General features: G+C 54.1%; 1 protein-coding gene across 11 annotated transcripts in view; it reads left to right on the top strand.

The window, feature by feature from the left end:
• ATP2B2 (ATPase plasma membrane Ca2+ transporting 2) overlaps nucleotides 1-14,273 on the top strand; it is a 367,144-nt gene that overhangs the window by 193,060 nt on the left and 159,811 nt on the right. The window contains exon 1 of one of the 11 annotated variants that reach the window (XM_059161726.1): nucleotides 9,818-9,949. The exons of the other annotated variants lie outside the window; for them this stretch is intronic. The gene's annotated coding sequence lies outside the window, so the exon portion shown is untranslated. Of the gene's footprint in view, nucleotides 1-9,817; nucleotides 9,950-14,273 lie in introns of those variants that run through there. 11 annotated transcript variants of the gene reach the window in all.

Here is a 14,273-nt window from a genome sequence, read left to right as displayed (position 1 = left end):
AATTCTCAGTACCATCCTCTGAGGTAGACATTATCGCTAGCTTCCTGATGAGGAAATGGAGGCTCCAAGAGTTAAAGTGACTTGCCCAAGGTAGCATACCTTGTGGCAGCACCAGAATCTGAAGCCAGGTGTGTTTGAGTTCAGAGTCCCCACCCCAGCCGTATACCACCCAGCCTCTAGCCAGGGTAGTTCTGGGACCGGAGCCGGGGCTGGATCTTCAGGCAGGGGTGCATGGGTGGGTTCCTCTGTGGGGCTGGAGCTAAAAGGCCTGACCAAGTCCCAGAGGAAATGGTCACCACCCTTGAGAGAAGCCCTGAGAGGTTTGAGACAACCCCCACATGGGGAGGGCATGGAGCAAGAGTACCACCTTCCCCTCCCACCAGGGCAGAGGCACTGCATGGCACCCCACAGGGCTCTCCCAATCTTCCTCCACTCCTTCCCTTGTTCACAACTGAGTCTCCTCCTCCAAAGCCCAGTTCCAGGAAGCAGTGCCCTCACTGCCAGACACATAGTAGGTGCTCAATTAATGCAGAAGAAATGAACCAATCACACCTTCCTATTCTCTCTCATTTTGTTGTAAATCAAAGACCAGATCAATTATATTATTATTATTCCCAGTTCACAGATAGAGACACTGAGGTAGATTGCAACTGGTGAAATGACTAGCTCAAGGCCACACAATAGTAAATGACAGAGCCGGGGTTCAATCCCCTACCTCTGTGACCCCCTCAGCGCCCTATCTTCTCTACTGTGCTGTGTGCCCCCGGAAAGAAATTAGCACCTTGTATCTGAGAAGCTCCTTATGCTTTGTCAAGACAACTTGCATTTCCTTCTTGTGCTTCACTCTTGCATGTTGGTCTCAGAGTGCCGGTGTAGGGAGGCTGGAGGACAGCAAGGAGGACTTGAGAGAGCAGGTGGCCTTGTAGTGAGAGAGTTGGCCCAGCCTGAAGGGCAGCCCCATCCACAGAAGCCCTGGAAATCCCCATTGATGCAGGATCTCCTTGGAGGGTGGCATGGCCCCTGTGTCGGGACTCTTTGGAGCCATATCTTACAGACAGGTTCAGGGTAAGGTGGCCCCACAGTGTGACGGGAGCAAGGGGTTCTGATGGGGTGAAGGGGCTGCCATGGAGCCACCCCTGGCCTCCCATCCCCAGCGGACCATGATTCCATATAAACCAGCTTCATGGGAAGATCCCAAAGGGAATTTCCTCTGGGGAGAAAGTGGGACACCCCCACAGGGATGCCCTTGAAGGCCGCTGAGGCGGCATCAGTCCCGCCTGTATTCCAAGGGCAGAAAGCTCATCTGCTCATCTTCCCTCCTCAGGCCCAGCTCCAGCTCCACATCCCACTTCTACCCTGCTCCCTTTGGCCACTTGTTGGACACCCTGGTGCGGCCCAGACATTCCCCATACTTACAGCAGGGTAGGAAAGAAAGTGTGTGTCTGAATCCCAACACCCCTGCCAAAGGGACAGTTTTGTTCCAGGTATGTGGCCTCTCTGGGCCTCCATTTCACCGTCTGTAAAATGGGGATGGTAAGAACTCCTTAGGAATTAACTGAACCACAACATGAAAAGTTCTTAGAACAAACAGTATCTGGTATGTGGTAATTGTCCAGGCCATGCCACCTCTCAGTGCTACTATTGGTAACGCAGACCAATCCCATCTCTTCTGCCCAGCAGCTCTCAAGGGGAGCTACTCCTATGGCAGTCTAGGGTCTGGAAGGGAGCACTGGATTTAGAGTCCTGAACCCACAGCTATCTCTTAATCACCCCTGACCCTCAGAGGCAGGGACCCTTCACCTCTCCTGGCCTCCATGTTCCCTTCTGTCAGGTGGCCCCCCTCGGTTCCCAGCACATTTGAGACTCTGTAAATGTCCACTGGGTGTTTTTCTGCCTGCAGCCATGACCCAGTGCCAGCAGGCCCCTTTCCTCCTTGCCAATATGTCCCTGACTCAGGGTCTGCCCCAGTCATGGTTTGCTGAGCGAATATGTTACCTGTGGCATGTGCACAGGTTACATGTGTGATGTTACTGTGGTATGGTGGTCTAACAACATGGAATTCTGTCATGTGGTGGGCACCTCACCAAGGGTTTCATCATCCTCATTCTGTTTAATTCTTAAAATCCTCCTAAGATTCCACCTGCTCCTGGATAAGGACAGAAATCTGGAGGGTGGCCTCTAAGACCCCACTCCTTTTCTGCCCCTAGCGCATACTCTTCCCCTCTAGGCATTCAGACCCCCTTTCAGTTCCAGAAAAATTGCTGAGCTCTTTTTAGCCTCAGGGCTTTGCCAGGAACACCACCTCTCCTACCTGGTGAGCCCGCTCAGACTTCTGAGCCCAGCTCAGCAACCAGCCCCCTTGGAGAAACCTTCTGCAACTCCCCACTGTGCTCCTACAGGGAATGGCCGGGTCCTCCTGCTGAAGGTGCTCATGGCCTCTGCCCCTTCATCTTATACCCCTTTCTCCATGTACATGGGTCCATGCATATATTTCACTTCTGTCTCTGAATCCTCTCAAGAGTGGACACCATGAGTTTTCCTGCCGTATCCTCAGCACCTAGCATGGAACCTGGGAATTGGCAGATGTCAGTGGGTACTTGGTGAACAAATGACCAGACAGAGAAGCAGGAAGCAGTTGTTGCCATGCATGTTGCACAGATGAGAAGCCTGAGGCCTGAGAGATAGAGAGACTTGCCCAAAATCACACAGCCCATCAGGGTGGAGCAGGATTTGAGTTAGTCCAAGGGGCTCCAGCTCCCAAGCTCTTCGGACCCACCCCACCCCCTTGCCACCTTTGGGTACAGTGGAGGACTGAGCCAGAGAAGCTCCCAGAGGAAGAGGGCTTGCGTGACAGGGCAAGGGCTGCGGTCCCTCTCAGAGGCCTGGCTGCTTGGAAACCTTATCAGAGGTGAGCCCACAACTTGCTGCTCCTCTGTGAGCCTTCCAGGAAAGATCTGCATTCTAATTCTGCCTCTAGTTATATAGAGGGCTTGTCCCCTCTACTCTGCAGATCTCAGTTTCCTCGTCAGTAAAATGGGAGTGAGACCATCCACAAAGCCGGTTAATTGTGTGCATTAGCACACAAAGAATGCTCCCAGCAGAGACAGCTGATGTGGCCCCTGCAGCCTCCAACCCATTTTAAGGATACAGTGGCAGTGGGATGGCCACGTTTCAGTCCCTGAGTCCTTATTGCTTCCAAAATCCCAGCAGCGTCCAGCCATCCGGTCAGCAGGTGTGTCTCTCGGCTTGCAGTATTCTCAATTGTCACACCTCAGCTCCTATCCTCTCTGGAACCTTCTCCCCCTGCTGGGCCCTACAGCCTCCTCAGCAGGAGGACTTCCAGAGAAATGGCAGGCTGTGGTGCAGACTGTGCTAGGTTTGAATGTTCACTCCTATACCACAGAGCTGTGTTCCCCTAAGCAAGCTACTCCCCCTCTCTGAGCTTGTTCTTCACCTCTAAATTGAGGGTTGATAACACTGAACTTGGAGACCATGAGGAGGAGTAAATACTACTAAGTGCCTGGCACAGAGTAGGCACTCAGCAAGTGACAAATTCCCTTCTCTCTTCTTCTGACAGTCCTGAGTACATTGTCCCTATTCCTTCTGTTTTCTCCTTCCTTCTCCTCTTCTCTCTCCAGGGAATCAGCCTTCCATCAAGAGTGAAAACACACACATACATATACACAAATGTTCACTAGGAACCCCAGCACAGTACCTCACATTCAGTGAAAGCTAAGTAAATATTTGTAGACTGAATAATCCAAAGAAATGAATTACTAATGGTAAAAGTTCAGGCTATAGGTAGCTGGCAGGGAGAATTTAGGGTTAGGGGCTCCTCCCTGGGTGTTCAACTCACCTTGCATTCAGCCCTGGTCTCAAGCATTCTGTCCCAGTTGAGACATCACTGAGGGACATCGGAGTGGAGTTCAGGTCTTCCTTTTCCCTTCACAAAGTGGGCTTGCGGAGAGAGCCCCATTCACTGACAGGCTCAGGAAATAGCAGCTCTTGAAACAGGACCTCCAGTAAGTGCAAAGAATATTTCCAGAGCCACAGAGGGATGCAAATACCAGTTCAAAACCACCAGGGAATTGCTTTTCCATTCAACAAACCTGTACTCATCGGGTCAATCAATATTTGTTGAGGTTCTATGCTTAGTGCTGAGGATATAATAAGCAAATGAGACCCATTCCCTATCCCCAGGGATTCCCCCAGCCTGAAGGACATGACAGAGATGCACATAAAGAGGTTAATAGCAACAAATTCTTCTTGGGGGTTGGAGATGATGGAGGGGGAAATCAGGGAAGGTTTCAGAGAGGTAGTGTTGCTGGACCTGAGATTTGAAGGGTAAGTAGGACTTCTCCAGGCAGAAGAGTGGGAAGGGAAGTCATCCCAGGCAGAGTGGATGGTGCATGCAAAAACACAGAAGCATGGAAATGCAATAGTGTATGTGAGGAGCAGGAAAGGCTTAGTGTGGGGAAAGTAGATGGAGGATAATGGGAGGGGTATGGAATAGTCATCTGGCTCTCATGAGCCCTGGAAGGAGTTTGGGTTTTATGCTGAGAGCACAGGGAAGCCAAAAAAGGTTTAGAGGAGTTGAGAAAGCTCTCTAAGGTGCAGGGGATGGGCAAACAGGGGGAGGATAGCAGGAGAAGAAGCAAGGAGACCAAGGGGAGGAGGTAGGATTGACAGATGGGTGTGGGCAGTGTGTTTGCATGTGCATTAACCAAAGGGATAGCGTGGATGAAACCATGTTTCCCAGGCCTGGAAAAGGCAACCTCCCCCAGGGAGTCCTCCCAGAATAGTTCTTGATTCCCCAGGCTCTGTGTTCTTCCAGGAGAGAAAGTATCTGCTTCCTAATTGGCCCCTAACCTCTGGCCTCACATACAGGGGGCAGCAGAGTCAGCCATCACCACATACTGGCCCTGCCCCACTAGAAAGCTGGGCTAGGCCTTCTGCACCCAGGTTTTCTGACCTATGGGAAAATAAGTTCCATGGCTCCCTAGACCTAGGTTCACACCCATCTCCGTTGGAGTCCCTGGGCCCAGTGTGGGGCCTCATGTAGTCCTGGTTTCAAGCCCCAGTTCCCCTACTCACTGTATGACCTTGGGCAACATCATTTCCCCTCTCTGTACTTCACTTTCCTCATTAGTAAAATAAGAATGAAAAACGGGACCTCCCTCCCAGAATGTTATGAAGCTCATATGGTGAAACGCACAGTAGGATGTTGATAGGAATGGCGGCGGAAGTTAGACGTCAGCCTGAACCCCTTCTTACTGGGGGAGCAAGAACTGGTGGAAGTAGCCAGGAATGGGGGACTGGGTTTGCATGTCAGCAGGTTGCCTTGGACTATCAGGATCTTAAAGGCCAGCCCTGCCCAAGCCCCATAGGGGCGGGGGTCTGAGAGCCATCATCCAGCAGGATAAGGGGCTGGAAGAGACCCACCACCCTGTTCTCCAGGGCCCTTCTGGAGAATCTCAGCCTCTGTGTTTATCCTATTAATACCAACTGCCATTCTCCATCAGCCTGTGACTCTGCCAAATAGGTATTATTGTCCCCAGTTTGCAGATGAGAATACTCAGGGAAGTTGAGTCATTTGCCCAAGTATTGCCAGGAAATGAAAGAGGACCCCAGGTCTGTCTGACTGGCCACAAAACCTCAGCCCAAGGTTAGGTGGGTTGAGGATGTTTGGGACCTTGGTAGGAATGGGTGTAGTGCCCCAAGGTAGCTGTGAGACTTGGTACAAGCTGGACCACCTGGTCCCCAGACACCATTCTATGGCCCCTCAAGGTCATAGTCCTAGAGGAGCCTAGCCATGTGCCTCAAATTTGAGGATCTTTAGGCAGGGACAGAGGGAAAAGTCTAAAGTTCAAGTGGGTCAGATCTGGGCTCAGATCTCGACCTTGGGCCTCACTGGCTCTGTGCCTCCAAAGCACGTCACCAAGGCCTCTGTCATTTTCTCTTCTATAAAATGGGAAGAAGCCCAATCTCTCCAAGGGTGATTTGTGAAGGTCAGACAAGGCAGGGAGGGGAGGGGCCTTTGGAAATATCTTCTCAGCCTCGGAGGGGTCCAGCCAACAGCATTTTGTGACAGCAGTTAACCTGCTTAGATGTGAGAAGACCCTAAGCTGGGCAAGGCAAGGGCAGAGGTAGCCCTCATTCCTCCTTCCCTTCAGGAGGGGGAGCAAAAGAGAACCTATGTCTCCTGGAGAGGACACAGCTAGTCTCTGATTGCATTTGATTCTGCCTCCCTCAGACCTGTCTGGACCTACTTCATCTGTCTCCCTTATGCAAATTGCCTTCATCAGAACGACCTCATCCCCACCCTCATACCTAGCTACTAACCCTCTATTCCCATTCCTCTCTGGTCCTGGGATTTGTTCCCCCAACCATGGTCTGGACAACTGAAGATTGTGTGAAAATTGGACTGGGCTGGCTCTCCCCTCACCCCTGCCCTATTTCTCATACCTTCCAACCCTGACCCTCAATCCATGTTCACCATAAGCCAAATCATGCTGGAGGCAGAAGCTATCAGTAATCCTCCTGGCCTGCCTCCTGCCTCTCCCCCACTCTTCCCCGTGGGTCACCCTGACTTGTCATTTCCAGCCTTCCCAGAGTTTCAACACTAGCACCATTGTTCGTCAGATTTTGCAACACCTCTGCCTGTCCAGTACCCCCTGCCCCACAACATATCCTGGAAAGACAGGCCAGATGCCCTAGGTATGTCAGCTGCAGGAAGGGGAGGTATAGGGGGCAGGGCAGGGGATGAATGTCTGTGGCCAGATGACTTATATCCTTTCTTGAGGCCTTAGTTTGCTCAACTATAAGATGGGAGAATTGGATTGGAGTCCTTCAAGTCCTTCAAATCTTCAACTCCTCTGATTCTGACATTTGATAAATCCAAATCACAGAGCAGCAGATATATTCAGGCCTTTATTGGGGCACCTACCACATGCTGGGAGCTGGGGCTCTAGAAACAGAGCTGATGTGGTCACAGCTCAGTGAGGGAGACAGATGTGTAGACCATCACCATACCGTGTGGTCAGAGCCAGGCTGGACCCAGGAATTGATTCTCTCAGTGGAATCAGGAAGAACTGTTTGAGAAAGCAGCGGTTGAGCTGGACTTTGAAGGATGAAGAGGAGTTCACGGGCCAAACATAATGAAAAACTTTCAGACTCTACTGGTCAGCATTTGGGCTGCCTCAGAAGTTAGGGGATATCCTATCATTGGGTTGTGGATGTGGATGCTGAAATATAACAGGGTCTAAAATGCCGAGGAGATGGGAACTTAGCCAGGTGTCAGTTCTAGTCTTAGATTCTGGGAACCCAAATTCCATGAGTTCCTAAAAATTTAGTGTTTGCAGGTAACAGCGCAGCCCACCCCAGACAGGGGCCAGTGAGCAGCTAGGACTCTGAACTTTCAGCAGATGAGTGTTGGGGCTCCCAACCAGCCCACACCATCCTGGCCTTCACAGGGAGGAAGCCATGGGCTTGGAGTCCTCAAGCTGAGATCACGGGTTTGACTGACCCCCTCCTGGCTTGAAACACTGTGTCCTGGTCACCATACACAAATTCCTCACTGTCATTCAGGTGCTCACAGAAGTCATTCTAGTGGTAGGATCAAACAACTCGCTGTTTTGCAGTGGCCTTTGCAAACTATCAAGTGTGCTGGACACAGAAAGTATTATTACTGTGGAAATGGTGGCTCATAACAGGCCCCTTCTGGGGCTGTTTGTTCTGTAATCAGGAAAATCAGTTTGCTACCCTCCCCAAAGCCCCTGTTGTCACAGAAATGACGGTGGGATTCCTGGCACAGACATGTCTGCCCCAACCACATGTGAGCTGCAATAGGCCTTTTACCCTCTGCCCTTTTGTGCCAACCCTCACCCTGGCCATCTCAGAGTGCTTTTCTGTGACCCTGTGTTGGGGGACAGGGGCTGCCTCTAGGCCCTGGGGAAGGGATGAGGGACTCCTGGCTTGGCCCCTCCTGTGGTAGGGTCTAACTTAAAACTCTGCCTGGAAGGGGACCAGTGGAGCCCCTCATCTGTACCCCCAAGAAGGTGCCAACGTGGCAGCTCCCTGTCCCGGGCTTTTGGGGTAGGAGGTAAGAGCCTCTCTGAGCTGTGTCCTGGCTGCTCTGTTGGAACCCCAGCCGGGAGTTTTCCCTGCCTGGCACCGTGGAGGCCAGGGCCGCCCAGCACTCAGCATCCTTAGCGTCTCAGCATCCTCTGCACATCTCATTCTGCCTGGCCAGGAGCAGAAGGGGACCCCTTGGTGGGTATAAGGGCTAAAAAGCAAGGGGGAGCAATATGGCCCACAGACAGAGGCCCGGCCGCTAGTGCTCACTCCCAGCTCTCCGCCTCCCGTGGCCCCTCTGCCCAGCCAGGTTCTGATTTTGGTGCAGTGCAGACTTTCAGCTTCACGAGACAAATTGATATTCTGTGCCAGCCCAGGGATGGAGAGGCAGCTCGGGACGCTCAGGCTCAGGCAGGCAGCTCAGAACCGGGCAGGGGGTAGGGACAGGGGAAAGGAGGCAGCTTCCATCTGGAGTTGCCTTCTGGGGCCACCCCCAACCCTGTTCTCCCCCAACATGTGCCCCCAGCACACTGACAGCTACCCTGAGACAGCAGTCCTGAAGGTCCTTCCACCTTCGATGCCTTCCTCCTAACCAGGGCACTGCTCCTGGGGGGGACAGAGCAGTGGAGAGCGAGGCCTCAGAACCCAAGAAAAGCCCCTTCACCTACTGTGCCCTCCTAACCTTGCTCCCAGGTCTGTCCTCCCATCAGTCTGGATTTAAAGGGGCAGCAGGTCTGGACTTAAACGGGTAGCAGTCAAGGCAGAAAGAAATGGGTAAATTGGCTGGGAGGATTGCATTCCTGCAGACTCTTCCCCAGGGGTCCCTGGAGTCTCTGGACATGGTCAGCGCCCCCAATGTGATCAGCCCCCCAACTCCTCATAGTTGTCCCTGTAGATGATGTGGAGACATATGGAGACACCCCTGCCAGTGGGCACCCGTGAGCAGATAAGCAGCCCCTTGAGGGGGTTTTCTGACAGAACAGTAGCCCCCAGGCAGGTGGGGGTACCCCTGGGTGGGGCTGCTGGACCACAGGGGTAGTGTATAGATGGCAGTAAGGAGAGTAGGGCAGTAGGAGCAGAAGGGAGCTTAGTGCGGTCTCTGTCATATTGGACCTGCAACCACTAATGTGTTTAGTCTGTGTTGAGTCCATTGCTACCCCTATGTGACCTTTGCCCCACCCAGGTCGGGGGGGGGGGGGGGAGGGTGTCCTGACCAAAAGGAGAAGGAAACCAGAGCCCACTCACTGCACAGCCAAAGGAGTCCCCCAGAAAGTGGGGGATGACTTGGGGCCATTTGAGCAAAATCTTTCCCTCTCCCCAATTACTCTCCCCCCACCACCATCAGTCGCAGGATGCCCTCCAATCGGACTCAGCCCCAACCCTACCCTCACCATGCCCTTGACATTCCCTCCTACTTCAGGGGAGCGGGCATATTCCTGGGACTCTGCCAGCTTCAGTTCCTCATGATCCCACGGGAGGAATTAAAACCGCAAACAACACCGTGGTGGTTCGGTCCACACACCCCTGCCCCCACTCTCCTCCCCCAGCCCCCCCCCCCACCAGAACAAGCCCTCCCCGCGTCCCTCCCTCGTCCTCGGTCCTCCGCCCCCTCCCCCAGCCTCCGGCAGCGCAGCGGCTGGGGCGGCCTCTGCCTCCCCCGAGATTGCATTTTGCCAACGAGATGCTCTCCTAGAAGCCGGCGCCGGCGCCTCCGCCCCCCCCCCCCGCCCCCCCACCTGCTCGGGCAGGATGGTACAGTCTGCAGAGGGACCCGGGCACGCTGGCTGGGCTCAGCCGCGGCACCAGCTGCCGCACCGCGATTACGGGGCTGCCCGCCTGGAAACCGTGCCGGATTTGTGGTGATTTTCGTAGCCAAGTAAGTACCGGCATCCCCCAGCATGAGAAAATAAAAAATAAAAAGCGCCCCAATCCATTCTCCCCTTCCTCCCTCACCCATTTTATTTTGTTTCATTTCATTTGATTTTTTTCAGTGCTGATGGTGGTGGCGGCAGCGTGGGGTGGGGGGGGGAGCAGGGCTTGTTTATCTGGCAGCAGCTGAGGCTGCATTGGGAGCCGCTGCCGAAGGAGACACTAGTATGAGGGTCCGTGTGCTGGGGGATAGGACTGGGGTGCTGTGGACTTGAGCAAGGGGGTCTCGGACAAGCGGATGCCCAGGGTCTCAGGTAGATGCAGGCATCCTCTGCTCATTAGATGCCCCTGGATGGATGTTATGCAAGGACCCGCAAGCCGGTAGCAGGGGGCAAGGTCCTCTTCCCTCTGAGCTTGGTCCCAGGGAGACGCAGAGGACTAGAGGGTGCCTCCTGCCTGGCCCCCACTGGGTTCCAGGACAGAAGCAGAGGGAGGCTCCCACAGGGGGTCCCTCTGGCAGGTGGGCTGCTGCATGCCAGGACCACCAGGTCAGGCCAGCCAAGGCATGTGGTGGCAGGGATGAGTCCTCAGGTCCCCAAGATGGCCAGAAGGGGGGCAGGAGTGGGATGGCCAGGCCATTTTGCAGCAGTCATGCTGGGTGGTGGAGTTGGCACTTTTAGCCTGGAAGCCCAGTTCTTCCGCTGGTTGGGGTGGCCTCTGGCTGACAGCTAGGTAGCTGGGGCTCCTCCCTGCCCCCTGCAGGGTCAGGATTGGGAAACCCACCAGCAGGTCTCTGTACTCCCCATGGGTGGGCTGCAGCGGGCAGCCATCCTTTCTAATCAAGAGGCCATTCCGTGGCTGTCCTCTGTTCACCTCGGTTGTATGGGGAGGGATCTCTGTGGCTGGACTGCCCCAGTCAGGGAAGCACCCCCAGGGGTCTCAGGGCCCCCACGCAGAGGCCCAGCCAGCCTCGACCTTCAGAAGGGTAAGCTAAGTAGGCGAGCTCAGCCCCAGAGGGTCTGGGTGTGACGCTGAGTGCCCCTCGCCCAGCACAGAGTGGGCTCCCCTCCTTGCCTGCATTGCTCTCCAAATCACTGGGAAGAGGCAGAGCTGACGTTTGGGGCATTTCCAGGAGCTGCAGGCGCCATCCGGAGAAATTCTCCTTTGACGTGTGCAGTAGGAGGGGGCTTGGAGCGCAGGCCAACTTCGCTGAAGGGGCAGTGGCAGGGAGGGGCTGCCACAGCTCTGGGGGAGCCCTGTAGGGAGAGTCCAGGAGAGATGCAAATGGCCCGTGCTATTTAGCTACCTTTGTACCCCCAGTCCCATTCTCAACAGGGCATACACACAACCACAGATCTGCACAGATGCACACACACAAATATAGTATACGTAGTAGTGTATTGTATATGTTCATAGATCATATGCACATAGACTTCCTGTGCCCATAGACACACCTCAGCACATGGGACTACAACTCCTATCCCTGAACACCACCCGCTCACCTGCATGCTAAAGCAGGCACGCGATTGCCTCATGCACAAACGCACACACATACCTGTGAACGTGGCATACCCACACATGCCTGCAGCTCTAACAGGAATGCAGTAGGCTGCATAGGGGCTAACCGGCCTGCACACAGTGCCGGGCAGCAGCCACAAATGTGGCATGTGGTCTCATGCGGGCTGGCCCCCGTGTGAAAATGACAAGCACACATATGTGGTGTCCCGAATGCCATCTGCACGCCTGTCCGTGAATTAGTGGGCATCCGGTATGCTGGAACGTGGCCACAGGTGAACGAATGCAGGTTGCCTATGCACAGAAATGGCCCAGGCACACAGATGCAGCTCCTCTGTGGTTGCCGCAGGCTCCATACACCCCTAAGCTTCCAGGCATCTTCTGTGGCAGTGAAGGTGCCTCTGTGGGCACTGGGGAGAGGCTGGCCCTTGGGGCTACCTGTGAGGACAGAGGGACACTGGCCAGGCAAGAGCCAGCCCAGATTCCCAGGGAACTGTGATTGGGCACAGCAAAAGCCATCTTGGATTCTTGATGTGTGGCAGAGAAGATTGCCTAGAGTTAGAAAGGGGACAGAGGAGGGGGCAGGAGGAGCTGCTGCCCATGGCCCAGACTCCCGGGAGTCTGGACTGGCCCCACCACCCCTGTTCTCTGACCTGAGGAAATCAGCACTTTGATATGGAGTCTTGGGAGCTGGGGTCCAGGGCACTGCCAGCAGCCCTCAGAGTCCTCTCCAGACCACAGATCAGAAAAGCTGCCTGTGGCTTATGCTGTAAAGAGACTCAAATGTGGGGCCCCTCATTCTCTTCTCTCCCCACCTAGTACAGGCATGGGTCAGGAGACTTGGGTAAATAATAATATGCCAGCTAGCACTTACCAAGCTTACTGTTCTGCATCCATCCCTTCGCCAGGGCCTCCCATAGCCATGTTATTCCCATGCCATAGATGAGGAAGCTGTGCAGAGAAGTGGAGATGCTTATCCAAGGTCACACAGCTGGAACATGGCAGAGACAGGGTAGAAGCTAGACCATTAGCTTCCCTGCCTGCCCTCTTAGACCCTCCCCTTCCTGCCTCTATGAGGTCAGCTCCAGTTTGGGGTACCAACATCTTGAGAAGCAACAGTCCAAGAACTTGGAATTTGGGGGTGATGCTCCAAGAAAGGGTCCAGAGAGTCTCCTGAGGGTAAGAGCAGAGTCCTTCCCAGACACGTGTGCCCCTGTCCTACACAGCTGTATCACCCTTTTACCTGGTGGAATTGAAGGCACATAGAAAGCCAGAGCAAATGTGTGCCTTCTAAAAAGTTACCTGGCAGACCCATTCATAACAGGGAAACTGAGGCCCAGCCAGGAGCAGGGATTTGTCCAAGGTCATGCTGTGCTTGCTGGAGAGTAGAGTACCTTACCATCTCACCCGGGTCCCAGGTATGAAACAGTGGGGGCCTGTTTGACCCCTGGTTTTCCCCAGATGTTTGATTTCAAGGTAAAATGATGAGCGCATCAGGTTCAGTCTCTACTTCTGACCAGCTGTATGACCTTGGGCAAGTTGCTTTGTCCCCTCTGCACCTCAGTCTCCTCCTCTGTGCCCAGGACATGCCTATTCCTGCCCTGCCTTACCCCACTGCTGTCCGAGAGCCTAGAGCACTGTAGAGGGCTGTGCAGAGACGTATGATTGGCACCAGGGGCTGGAGTCCAAGCAGGGGAGCACCTTGCTGCTACAGTTGACCAAGGTCAGGAGGGGAAGCAAGAAGGGAAATCTCTAGGCTGGTAGGACTCAAGCATTAGTGGACCTAAAAAATCACCTGGTAGAGGACAAATTTCTGGATCCCCCTACCCAATGATTCACGAGGTCCTGAGAGCTGCATTTTCACAGGTGTCTCAGGGCTCTCATCTCTATAGCTTTGTACCTGGGGGAGACAAGGCCATTGAGAATAGGTTTGGGGGAGCTCAGAGGCTCTCAGAGCTGGGGGTAACCTGGGCACTATGCTATTGGCCGGCTTCTGCCACATCTGGGGAAACTGAGGTCCCCTGGCAATCAGAAGGCAGAGTGAGACTGACCCTCACGTCTCCAGCCCCCAGTTCCCATCCCACTGCCAGGCTCTGGTGGAGCTAAATCTGGCCCTTCTGTGGGCCAGTCAACCTTCATATGGCAAACAAGGCCATCTTTCTCAGCAGTGTGGCTGGAAGGTGCTCCTCAGAGACTCACCGAGCCTTGGGGTTGAGTCGTGGCAATGGGTATCCCCAGCTCTGTGACAGTGAGGGAAATGGCTTATCTTCTGTAAACCTCAATCTTCTCCTCTCTAGAAGGGGAACAGATTTAAAGCAGGGCTGTGGGGAAGATTCTAAGTAATGTGTGTGAGGCAATTGGCACATTTTAGGTGTAGGGTGAAGGTGTAGGCCGCGGGGGACCCTGAGGTGCAGGGCATGGTTCCCTCAATCCCTCTTAGTTTCCAGGGTCTGCAGCAGAGTGGTCTGGGGTGCAAGTGCCGGATGCCACAGGCATACACACTTTGTGGAGGGTGAGCAGTCTCCCTCCCCAGCCCTTCCTAGATCACACAGAGCAGTGTGGGAGGCAGCGGTGGGTCTCCTGCCTAGAATCTGGTCCATCTGGCCCACTCTGCTCTCTCTAAGGCCAGAGCACTGAACATCCAGTAATCATTTCTCCCTTCCAGTGGGAGCCTCAAACAAGAAAATATTCAGGGAGAATATGCCTCTGGACCGGGACAGTCAGTGGTGGTAGTAGATGGGGAAGATGACTCTGGAGTTCAAGGCAGGAAGTAGGGTGGAGCCTCAGTCCCCGCGTCTGGGGAACGGTTGGTAAGA

This window comes from Mustela lutreola, chromosome 2 (genome assembly GCF_030435805.1).
Source record: "Mustela lutreola isolate mMusLut2 chromosome 2, mMusLut2.pri, whole genome shotgun sequence".
NCBI classification, from domain to species: Eukaryota; Metazoa; Chordata; class Mammalia; order Carnivora; family Mustelidae; genus Mustela; species Mustela lutreola.
The sequence above is the reverse complement of the archived record's forward strand: the minus strand, read 5'-3'. Positions and strand labels throughout refer to the sequence as shown.